The sequence below is a fragment of the Myiozetetes cayanensis genome, unplaced genomic scaffold (assembly GCF_022539395.1).
Source record: "Myiozetetes cayanensis isolate MyiCay16 unplaced genomic scaffold, myiCay2020 scf1, whole genome shotgun sequence".
In the NCBI taxonomy this organism is placed as follows: Eukaryota; Metazoa; Chordata; class Aves; order Passeriformes; family Tyrannidae; genus Myiozetetes; species Myiozetetes cayanensis.
In genome coordinates this window covers 55591850-55604783 of record NW_026086604.1, presented here as the reverse complement: position 1 = coordinate 55604783, position 12934 = coordinate 55591850, and the positions used below count along the sequence as shown (strand labels likewise).

Sequence of the window (12934 nt, the reverse complement as noted above, 5' to 3'; positions counted from 1 at the left end):
AAGTAAAAATAGAGAGCTGACTTCGAAACCAATCAGGCTCAAAAAATGAACCTGCTATATCTGCCTTGGAGATTTCCACAACTTTTTTTCCCGTTTTCAGCACAATATTTTTTGAAATATACACACACCTTACATCACACTCACAGACACATATATTTAATGCATGTATACGTGTTTTCAAGCACAGAAACACTCCTCTCTTTCCCAAGGCTCCTAAAAAGTCCCCACATAAATAACTATAATGGCCAGTCTTCGCGAGCGAAGATCCGGGGAAGGTCTTTCCACCTTCCAGCCTGCGCATTGGATTTTTTAGGTGAGACACAGTGTGCGCGGAACTGAGCCCACCCTTTAATCCTAAGGTTCATCTGCCGGGGCCAAGCGAGCTTGGACGGTGGCAGCGAGGTCCTTAGGATGTAGGTGGGTTGCCTTTAAGGGCTAACGAGCTCCACCCGCCCGGGAGTGGCCCTGACCGGGAATCGAACCCGGGTCTCGGCAGTGATAGCGCAGCGCCTTTACCACTAGACCACCAGGGGCTCCTACATAAATAACTACAGAAGGTAAAACTACAGGAGATATTCAACAGGATTCCTACATACAGCTTATACAGTGATTGATCCTAAAAACATGGTCTTATAAGGTGATACCTTCTCTACACAAGTTGAGTAATATTCAAAATGTTACATAATTATAAGAAAACTAATGAAAAAATAGAGGGACATTAACAGCAAAGTAGCACATGTTTACAAAAAGTCCCCTCCGGAACTGCTTTGAAAGAAAAGTAGATTTCCAAACTGTTTTAGGCACAGAAGTCCAAGTTACAGACTCTTATTGCCTAGAAGTTTTATTCCTCCAGTACTTCTGCCAAGACCTAGTGGACACAGCTGCTCAAGTCCCAGTCAACTGCTCCCACCTGGCATCTTGCAGAGTCATGTACCCACAAATTTGACCTTTTGGCTTGTCTTTTTTTGTTTGCTTGTTTCAGGTTTGGCTGTGCTTTGCAGGGGGTTGGGCTCGGTTTGGTTCTTTTTAATGTTAGCTAGACCTTTCAAAGTAAACAGCTTTCTAGAGAGAAGAACAAAGAGAAGAGAAAGAAGTTGCTACTGCCACAGAAGTAGGTATTACCAGTAGTAGTAGCCATTATTCCACGTACCTCCAAATACGTGTGATGTTAGCAGCACAAACTGCAGCAGCAAGCCTGGCTCCAATCTAAGCATGGCAAGCTGAATCTTTCAAGAAATCTTCCAACCTTGGTGGACTGAGGGGAAAGTAAAACAGCCCTTATGTACATACTTCCCACTTCTCTCCCATTTTATCACAATACAAGCAACGGAGAAAAACAGTGCAACAAACTAAGTTTTTCAACTAAACTATATGGTTTTCTTAAATAAGCATTCAAAAATTGCGTAAAAACATGTGAGAAGAATGATTACTATAACCAAACAGCAGTCCATTGGCTATCTAACTCTTGTCCAGTCCAACTTTTGTGGTCCTTAAGTACACAAAGGCTAAAGGATCATATTCAAAGCAAACTAAAAGGTAATGCGAGACATCTGTGGATTCTGAACTTCAAAATATCCTGAAAAATTTTATATAAAGCCCTGCTGCTGGAGGTTGAACACTGCTTCATAGAAGGCAGTAGCAGTAAAGCTTGATTTACATAGATTTGTAACCTACTCCTATCTTCAAATTCCCTACACTATCTGCATCTTCTTATTTCAAAGACCAGTTCTGACTTTGTCATAACCTTTGATATTTCACAAGTCCATCTTTAGAGTGTGCTCAGCTCCTCCCATTTCCTTTTCTTAATTACCAAACTAAATAGCACTTTCCTTACTAAAGAAAGGGGAGAAACTAAAAATTTTCTCTTGTCTGTAAACTGATATACTTCCTACCAGTAAAGAAAAATATGCCCAAAAAAATTGTTCCCTGAACAAACAAAAGACTAAGAACCAATTTCTTGCTATAAAATATTAAAACCTTAAAAAAACCCAACCAGTATTTTACCAGATGTTCAGATTATTTTCCACTTTTAACATTATGCCTGTTGTACCAAGAGTCATGAAACCCTAAGATAACATATTCCACTTAATTTGAAGTAGATAATGAGATATGGGTATGACTTTTCAAAGGTTAAAATACTACCTTTACTTTCCTACAAGTACAGATAAAGGGAGAGTTATGTGTCAGTTAAGAGGAGACTCAAAATGTCTTGCTGACCTTCTATTCCTAAAACATTTGAATTTTGCCATCTTACCAATTTATAGTACTCTTTTCATCACAGGTAAGTAAATGAACCTATAAAATGAGTGAAAACTACAACTTCAGGATTCTATACTGCTCCTAAACTGACAGAGTGTTGGTTCATTTGAGAAGTTGAACTGTGCTTTTGTGTATGTAGTACCAGAAGCCTGGGAACCCTCACATTAGCTCCACCTGTGAAATCCACAATGTTCTCCAACTGCTTCTGACACTCACAAGCTGACACTATTTCCACTTTTCCAGAAATGTTCCCTTATCACTGTGGAAACAACAGCATACTGTTGGCAATTCCTAACTCTAAAAAAACCAAAAAAACCACCCCCCCCCCCCAAAAGCCAACGGAGCACAAAAAAGTAAAATCTGCCTTCTAAGCGAGGGAGAAATTAAAAGAGCATTATCACATTGCTGACTAGGGAACGAAGATGCCCCAAACCATATGATTCCCACATCTTTTGTCATTGGTATGTTTCAAAACAATTAGTTACCTAAAATTTGGCTGAAGAAACATTGTTTCAGCCTTCAACTTTTCCACAACTAAAAGATTAAACCAGTCACTTGAAAGAAAAGGTTTTTATCACATGTTGGTCTTTCCATATCAAAATGGAGGTTTTTTACAAATGAAAATCCAGTATCTAAAAATAATCCCAACAGATCAGTCTCTAAGGCAGCATCCAGATCAGTCAAAACGTTTTACTTAGAAAGCAACTACTGAGCCTGTTTGAGCAAAAAAGTGTTTTACGCCTGTCAGCCTACCTTAGTAGCCAATATCTTTATAAAAAAAAATGCACAACTGTCCAAATGGGACACTTCCAAGCCAACTGCTCTTGTCCCTGTGAGGGACTTCAACTAGCCAGAAATCAACTGGAAGCATCACACAGCTGGCACAACCTGGGCCAAATGATTCCTTAAAAACCTGGATGACAACTTTATGGAACAGTTCCTAATACAGCCAACTCAGAAAGATGACCCTCTTGATCTGCTGCTCGTCAACAGAGAGGATCTTCTGAGCAAAGTGGTGATTGGTGGTCATGTTGGCCAAAGCAACCACAAAGTGATCGAGTTCAAAATTTCTGCTGACAGGAGAAAAAGTACCAGCAAAACCTCAGCTCTGGACATGAGGACAGCAGACTTCAGGCTGCTCAGGGAACTAGTAAGTAAAGTCCCTCAGGAAAATGTTTTTGCAGGTCTTTGCAGTTTTTAAACATCAACCCCTAAGGGCACAGGAGCATGCAATCTTTTCTTGGAAATAAGGCAAAAATGGAAGTCATATGCCCAGTGGAAGCAAGGTCAGGTGATATGAGAAGAATACAGAGATTCTGCTTGCCACTGCAGGGATAAAATTCATGCAGCCAAAGCTCAGCTGGATTTGCAGCTGGCCAGAAATATGGGGGACAATGAAAAGAGTTTTTTCAAATAGATGAATGGGAACAAGCAGTATAGAAATATCATTGGCTTGTTACAGGGTGAGGATGGTCACTTCCCAAACAGGGACACAGACAAGGTAGAGGTGTTTAATGCTTTCTTTGCCTCTGTCTTCAACACGAATGATGGACCAAGGGGGTCTCAGTGCCCTGAGCTCGAGGACCATGACTGCAAGACTGATCAACTCACAGTCAACCCTGAAATTTCGTGCAATCTGCTCCTTCAGCTGGATCCCTACAAATCCATGTGGCCTGATGGGATTCATCCAAGAATTCTCAATTTACTAGACGATGTCATCGCAAAACCTCTCTTGATGATTTTTGAGCAATTTTGGGAATCCAGACAGGTCCCAGTTGACTGGAAGGTGGCAAATGTTGCCTCAATTTTCAAGAAGGGAAAGAAGGAGGACCTCAGAAACTACAGCTCTGTCAGTCTCACTTCAGTGCCTGGCAAAATCATGCAGAAGATTATTCTGGGAGGTACTGAAAAATACCTAGAAGACAACACAGTCATTGGTCACAGCCAGTATGGCTTCGTGAGAGGAAAGTCCTGCTTGTAAAACCTGATTTTCTTCTACTTCAGGGTAATCTCCCTAGCTGATTTAGGAAAGACAATAGATATAACCTTCTTGGACTTCAGCAAAGGTTTTGATACTGCCTGCCAAAATGTTGGACAAAATGCTATGTGATGGGTGAGCAACTGGCTCACAGGCTGAGCACAAATACTTACAGTGAACAGGGTTACATCAGACTGGTAACCTGTCACTAGTGGGGTTCCACAGGGCTCCATCCTCGGCTCAGTGCTCTTCAACATCTTCATAAATGACTTGGACACAGGACTCGAAGGGATACTAAATAAGTTTGCTGACTACACTAAATCTGTTGACTCCCTCAAGGGCAGACAGTCCTTGCAGAGACCTTGATAAATTGGAGAGATGGGCAATCACCAACCCTATGAACAAGGGAAAGTGCTGGATTCTGTACCTGAAATGGGCAACCCTGGTTGTGTGTATAGATCAGGGACTGAGAGGCTGGAGACCAGCACTGCAGAAAGAGACCTGGGGATCCTGGTCAATGGCAAGTTGAATACGAGTCAGCAGTGCCCTGGCAGCCAGAAGGGCCAATTGTGTCCTGGGGGACATGAGGCAAAGCATCACCAGCTGGTCAATGGTGTGATTCTTGGGATGTCCTGTGTAGGGCCAGGAGTTGGACTTGTTGATCTTGATGGGTCCCTTCCAACTCAGTATATTCTATGATACACGTGACTCGTACCCTTGAAAATTCCATATGAGGATATAAGAAAGTTTTGATGCTCAAATATAAAGCACATAAACAACATGCATCTATCCAGAGTCTAGTTCATTCACATATGAGAAGATGATAAAAACCTAGTGAGTGACAGTCCTGGCCAAAGCTCTCCAAAGTGAACTGAACACACCCACTGATGAGAGCAAGTCTCTAAACAAATCTTCCATACAAGATACACTCTGTGATACTTCCTACATATATTTTATCCAAGACAGGAGAAAATAAATACATCCTGAAATCAAATACCCAAACTGACCTAGATACTCTCCTTTCTTTGCACATACCGAGTAATTCTGCATTGCATATCAATGTGTTTAAAAATGTTGTATAAACATTTATCAATAGATGATACACTCTTAAACTTGCAAGTATAGAATTTTCCACAGTCTACATATAAAAGAGCTGAAGCCAAAGAGCCCAGCATGCACCCCTTCCTGGAATACACTGAAATGAACTATGCAACTTCTTCACAATGCTCAGCATAGCAACAGCTACACTAGTATTTTGCACAAATTACGGCATCACTGAAGTCTCCTACTGATGTGCTCTTCCAGTGCCATCTGCTGTACAGTGAATTTAGACAGCCTAACAAGCGACACCTCTAAAAATTTTTCTGGCAGGCATTTGCCACTATAAACAGACTGAACTATGCCCATGTACTCCCAAAGCCTGGTGGCTATGTATACAGAAACACCTAGAACACACACACTGAAAATGGAAGATTAACCAAATCCAGAAAGAAAATGAGATCTTAACAAACAGAATAACAAGGCAGAATGAGAGCCTTCCTTATGACCTTTCATAAGAAAGTCTGCATCTTGGAATTTTTAATATTATGTAGGTCAACAAAATACAGGCCTCTGGACAAAAACTACCAAATTACTACCCCACAAACTCCATGCTCCCTTTGCGCATACAAAAATAATGAAAACTAAATTTGCACACCTCATTTTAAAGAAGAACAACATTTATTAATTACATACAAATGTGAAATTACTAATGAAGATAATTAAGGCTAAGACTTGACTTTACAGGTTGCTTCTCAGAAATCTGAAGAGCAGGCCATGCAATCATATATTAATTATTATGGTGGCCAGCACTGATATATGAAAAATTATGAAAGGGTTTTTTTTGAAAGAAAAATATATAAAAATCAGTTTCTGCAAATCTAATTTGAACATTCCAACACTTCAGAGTACTTTGATGTTACAAAACAGTTTCAGCAGACTGTAATCACATACCTCGAAACAGCGTTCACAAAAGTACACCAAAAAAGTTTCACTATATTTATAGGGTCTTTATTAATTTCTTAACTTTTTCACATTTTTAAGTTAGGCACACTCATTTCCTGAGACAAGTGCTATAAAAAGTGCTGCCAAAATGCACTACTATAGAAATAAATCAGAGTTGTGACAGAAAACGTCATACTGGAAACATACAGCAAAATACGGCTCTTGGCTGAACAAAAAAATTGTACTTAAAATGTTTAATAAAAATACCATCACAAAAATTACTTGAAACTTTTAATCAATGCTATTTCAGATAACTTTCCTAAAATAAATGTTAATCTGTTTACTTATTTCCAAAAAGTGAAACAATTGAGCATTGAACTTGATTTTTTTGAACCCACAGATGCATCATTCCCAAAAAGTCTGCTTGTCCCACAGAAATATATAATCTTTACTCTTATACTGAATCATCATAAAACTTACATAATTTACAACTTCAATTTATTATATTTTAATATAATTATTAAGAAAACAACTAAAAATATCTTGAAAACAAAAAAGTTTCTGCATTCCCAGGCATGACAAGCATCAGATTCTCATTGCAATCACATAATGAAGCCTAGTCTAATTATCTGCAGAAGTATGAGGTGTCATTCTCCTGCTGCCCCCAAATTCCCACTGAAATATATTCATGCATTCTTTGGAAGAACATGTCAAAAACAGCATCTTAAGTAATACAGATTTCAAGTGATATACTTTGGAAATTCTTAAGTGTCTAAATGTTCTCCAAAGTTCATATAATTATTAATGTGAATTACTAAGAAGTTGTTCTCTATACCTGTTCCCATCAACTTTACTTCAATACTGAAGTCTGTATTACTAGAGTTGTCTTCAATCCAGTACAGAAAATACTGAATTATTTCCTTCTATGTATTTTCAGTTTCAGTCTATGAAAGTACAAAAACTACACATAAAATACTCATTTTATGTGTAAAGAGAGATTCAATATCTATTTCAAACACCATCAGTTTCTGATAGAACATACACACTACAGGGCAGCTTTTGGCTTTTTCACTATACATGCCATTATCATACTGAAGATGGTGAGATTTTTCCCTTCCCTGAGCTTCAAGTAAATTCCTACGTTGCATTGCTTTTCAGTAAGACTCTTTAAATGAAGCAATCTAAATTCCATTGCATACTCTTATACCTTGAAAATAAAAAAGGTAGATTGTTTTACTAGTGGCTTGATTACTAATGGATGAACACTGTCCTAATATGATTGCAAATTTTATAAAAGCCCTTCTGACTTGCACACCTCCTTTTCTAGTGAGTGAGAAACTCCGATGTACACCTTCCCATAAAACTGGAACAAGATGAGAAGCTCATCTGATAGTACATTATACTTATATCAAGAGTACTTAAAGACTCCTATTTTTAAGCTAACTAATCAAAGACCTGAACACAGAGTAGATGTGACTCACCACAAATTTAAATTTCTACCATCTAAGATTTGAACAACTGAGACAAGTATGGTCAGCTTCTCCAGAGGCAAATATAACTTAACAGGTTTTACAGAGATTACAATTTAAAACAAACAAACCAATCAACAGCATGTCAGTTAGTCATATCATTTATCCTATTTTTTTTTTCCTCCTTTTACAAAGCTCAAAGAGAAAACAGTCCATGGGCACTAATGTTTTAACACAGTACAGAGTAACCCTAATCACTATTAGCAATCTTTAGCAGAGAATAAGCAAAGTACACCTTTGGAAATATGTAGGAAAAGAGGTAAAATAATAAAAACTTGACACAAAGTTCTTCACCACCATTAGTGGAATTGAATGTATGCAAAACCAGGAACAGAACCACCAAAAAAGTCCAAACACCTTGACTGCTTGTCTCTGGCCTGCTGTTGAAAAAGGATTCTCCTTAACATCTGGATTTCCCTGATTTTTTTTTTCTTTTTTCCTTTGAACACTACTTGATCCATGGCTGCTTGCAGTAAGTCCTGTTCTTCTTTCCCATATTTGGTTGCAGGACAGAATATTTCTATCTGATTGGTAGTTTTCCTCTGGGGAGTAACTAAGAGTGTTAAATGGCATCTCTGTTATGGTTCATATGTGTATATACAATCTTGTAACTACAATAATTTCATCACTACAATAGCTAAAACCAGTTACTAATACTAACAGACCTCAGCCAAGGTTACATCTCCCCTACCCAAGGATGAATGACTGGGATGCATGCCTTCTTCCGAGCTATCACAGACACCCTAGCCTGGGGTGTGTTAAACTGAAGTCAGCACCAGTTGGTATTGGCTCAAGAACACGTACAGCATCACGATACCAGAGCTGCTGCTGAAGTAGGAAACTCCAGGGTAGCTGGGTGGATGACAGCCAGCAACCACTTCAGCCATTCCTGCTATATCTCTCACAAACTAGGAATCAACAACCAAACAGGTAACCAAGTAGACTGTACTTTTAATACACTTACTAAGAGACAGGCACAAGTACCATTTTTAATCACTTTCTTTTAAGCAGACATATGATAATTAAGTATACTACTAACACATTTTTTCAAGCATGCTGAAAATATACCAGGAAAAAGAAAGCTACAATTTGGCTCTAACACCCTGATGAACTAACAGCGAGGAGAAAAGGAGCAAACGAAAACAATCCAGAAGATCGATGTAAGCCACTGAAAAAGATAAAAGTGGAACATTTTTGATGAATCAGCTGAGAGAAGTCACTAAAGAAACCTGATGTGTGCGTGTGTTTCATTGCAGTGAAACACATCGATTGAGTGCAAATAAACCTTCGCTTACAGTGTTCACACAGCTGTGCAGAAGCAGATGAAGAATGAGAATAATGCTCAGTCAGTCTGTTTTCATTTTCTACTATTTTGCAAGACTGCAGCAACCAGCCTTGCAACAGGCTGTCTGTCAGCAAAAATTTAGTTCCATAAGCAAAGATTAGACTTTCTGGGAGGTGATTTATATGAGAATTTCATTCTGAGTAAGGGTCCATCCCCTTTCTCCATCCTGATGGAAGGTGGATACATCAAAATGTTTCTTCTCTGTTGTCAGGTACAGTGGTACCCTCAGCACGATAACAGGGAGATTTTATGCTTATCCAAGATATTTATGCAATGCTCTTAAACCGTAACAAAGTTATGTTAGGAGTCTGAAAAGTTGTAAAACTACAATGCTCTACAAACTATCATTCACTTAGTAATACGGACCAACCTCACGTTCTGTAAGAAGGAATAAATTTTAAAACATTTTTGCTCTAAGATTTGTGTAAAGCTATTTGTAGAAACCAGTGCACAGTTTACAATAATAAACTGCCTTTGGCAATAAACAGATTCTGTGCCTCCGTATTTGAGAACAAGAAAAGCATTTGAAATTAATATAGTTAAAATGAAAGAAAGAATAGAAAAGACACTCAGTTAAAACAAAAAAAAAATTGCATTTCTGTGCTTCTTTCTGTAAAGACTTATGTACAAATGTCTAAATCCCGAAACACGTGTTGAAAAGAACATAACCCATCTAATTGTATGGATGCAGGTACTAAAACCCCATTCTGAATGCAGCTCTGTTTGTGAATGCCGATGCATTTCAAAGCATAAGTTTAAAAATGCTGTCCATTCATTCAATGCATACACCAGAAAGACAGAAATAACAAAGCAGAGCATTTTCTCAAAGTGATTTTTGTGGTCAGCAATAATCTGACCACTTTTAATATTAGTGACTAACTAATATAATTGTGAGAAAGAGTTTTCCAGCCCTTCCCGAAAAAAGGAAAGAAAACACTCGTCAGACATGCAACAGCTAAAAATTACCACTTCACGTTGACTTATATTGATTTTGGTTTCACTTTCCAAGTTCAGGCTAGTACTTCTACAGCAGGCAGAGAGACACTGTTCACTGCGTGCAATTTTAAAACATGAAAAGGGACTGCTGCCAAGAGATATTTTGATGAGGGGAAATAAAACAGGTACCATGAATGATCTTTCCCACATCAGAACAGATATTCAATGTCTCAGGCCAAACCTCTGTCACTGATCAACTGCACAGTACACGGGGCACGTACCAAACAGGCAGTACAGAAATACACCACTCCATTAACACGTGTACATGCTGCATTACATGTTTGTTTCCAGGGGAAAAAAAATGTCAGAAAAAAAAGGGAAGACACTCTGAAGGGAAAGAGGAAAAGTAACAGAAAGAGAAGCCTTGTACCATATGGTACTACTGTGGGCATGATTATTCTGTGAGGTATTGAAAAACACCTGAAGGACGATGCACTCCTAAGTCAAGCACAGCTTCATGGGGTGAAAGTCCTGCTTGTATAACCTGATTTCCTTTTATGACAAGGTAACCCACCTAGCTGATCAAGGGATGCCAGCTGATGTATTTTTTTTTTATTATTTCAGCAAAGCTTTTGATGCTGTCTCTCATAGTTTTGTTCTGGACAAAATGTCCAGCACACAGCTGGATAAACACATCATGTGGTAGGTGAGCAATTGGCTCATGGGTCAAGCACAGAGGGTGACAGTGAATGGGGTAACATCAGACTGGCAACCTGTCACTAGTGGGGTTCCACAGGGCTCCATCTTGGGCCCTCTGTTCTTCAACATCTTCATAAATGACCTAGACATAGGACTCGAAGGGATACTTAGTTTGCAGATGACAAAAAACTGGGAAGAGCTGTTGACTCCGAGGACTGGGCAATCACCAACCCTATGAAGGTTAACAGGGGAAAGGGTAGGATTCTGCACCTGGGATGGGGAAACCCTGGTTGTGTGTAGAGGTTGGGAAACAAGATGCTAGAAAGCAGTGCCACAGAAAGGGACCTGAGGGTCCTGGTTGATGGCAACTTGAATCTGAGTCAGCAGTGCCCTGGCAGCCAGGAGGGCCAACCGTGTCCTGGGGGGCATCAGGCAAAGCATCACCAGCCAGTCAAGGGAGGGGATTGTCCCTCTCTGTTCTGAGCTGGTGCGGCCTCACCTCGAATACTGTGTGCAGTTTTGGGTGCCTTAACATAAGAAGGATATAAAGCTATTTGAAAGCATCCAAAGGAGGGCGATGAAGACAGTGAAGGACCTTGAGTGGAAGTTGTATGAGGAGCAGATGACGTCACTTTTTCTGTTCAGCCTGGAGAAGAGGAAAATCAGGAGAGACCTCACTGCAGTCTACAACTTCCTCTTGAGGGAAAAAAGGAGGGGTAGGCGCTGATCTCTTCTCTGTGGTGACCAGTGACAAGGACTCAAGGGAATGGTTTGAAGTTGTGTCAGGAGAGGTTTAGGTTGGATATTAGAAAAAGGTTCTTTACCCAGAGGGTGCTTGGGCACTGGAACAGGCTCCCCAGGGAAGTGGTCACAGCACCAAGCCTGACAGAGTTCAAGAAGCATTTGGAAAACACTTTCAGGCACATGGTCTGATTCTTGGGGTGTTCTGTGCAGGGCCAGGAGTTTGGACTTTGATGACCCTTATGGGCCCCTTCCAAATCAGAATATTCTGTCATTCTGTGATTCATATTTCTGCTGAAAATTATAGCTTTACACAGCATCACCACATGTTACTATCCTACTAATTTTTGAATACTGCCAGTCTCCCTGAATTATGAGTTGTTAATTTGCTATAGTCATCATGTTTGCTTCTGCCTGTCCCAGTTACCTGACATGAAAATGAAGGCAGATGAAGTAGCTTTAGCACCAAGCAAGCACGGCTGATACTTATGCTTTTCTCTAGGTGCAACATGGGATACTCTTCTCTTGAGCAAAAATGAGAAAAAAAAAAAAAAAAAAAAGTATCAGGAGAGCTATAAAGACACATTCACAGGAAAAGAAAAAAAACAAACCAACCAACCAACCAACCAAACAAACAAACAAAAAACCCACCTTAAACCTGATTTTTATTTTAAACACCTCACTAGTCACACTATCTAGCCAACAGGTGGCTTCATAGCCCACGTTTGTAGAACAGGTATCTTGACCAGCAAGTGGTAAACTGGTCACCTTCCCACTTACATTATGTTTATCTAACAGACAAGCAAAACCATGTGTAAATTGCCCGTTATTCCCATAAATAACATTCACCTGGCATTAAAGATATAAAGAAAAATAACTGCAAAAATTATCTCAGGGTAATATGATTATTTTCAAAATAACCAAAAAGGAAAACAAAACAAAACCAAACCTTGTACAGATACCTCAAAACCCTAGTAATTAAACTCTTCAAGCAATAATCCAAATTTAGTTAATCTAAAATATTCCACTAGCAACGAAAAAAATATTGTTAAAATCTAAAAGACAAATATATTCGGCAGACACTTGTCTAACAAGTACACAGGCTGAAATGAAAGCAGCTAAAACAAGTTTTTGAAATAGAGACCGGTTTGAAAATTCACTATATAGAAAAAGAGGATTCCGTTTTTCTGCCATATCAAGCACAATCATCACTACAACTGGAGAACCTGTGATTGAAGGAAGATTCATTTTCCTATTTTTCAGCTTCCTTAGAAGGCCTGAACAAATAGCACTACACTGCAGTCTTACACTTCCTTGTACTATCATTCTGCCTTGGATCTCATGACTGACCCTGCCTGCACCTGTGGCTTCAAAGTAACCTCCTCTGGCATAGTTTCTGACCGGAGATGAATGACCCTTTAAACTTGTATGACCAACTAGGATCTCTGATGTTTTTGCAGCTAT

General features: G+C 39.2%; 1 protein-coding gene across 4 annotated transcripts in view; it reads right to left on the bottom strand.

Moving 5' to 3' along the window:
- The window catches only part of SOCS6 (suppressor of cytokine signaling 6), a 31485-nt gene that overhangs the window by 6280 nt on the left and 12271 nt on the right, over positions 1–12934 (bottom strand). For 2 of the 4 annotated variants that reach the window (XM_050318250.1, XM_050318259.1), the window contains exon 2: positions 1151–1255. The exons of the other annotated variants lie outside the window; for them this stretch is intronic. The gene's annotated coding sequence lies outside the window, so the exon portion shown is untranslated. The remainder of the gene's footprint in view (positions 1–1150; positions 1256–12934) is intronic. 4 annotated transcript variants of the gene reach the window in all.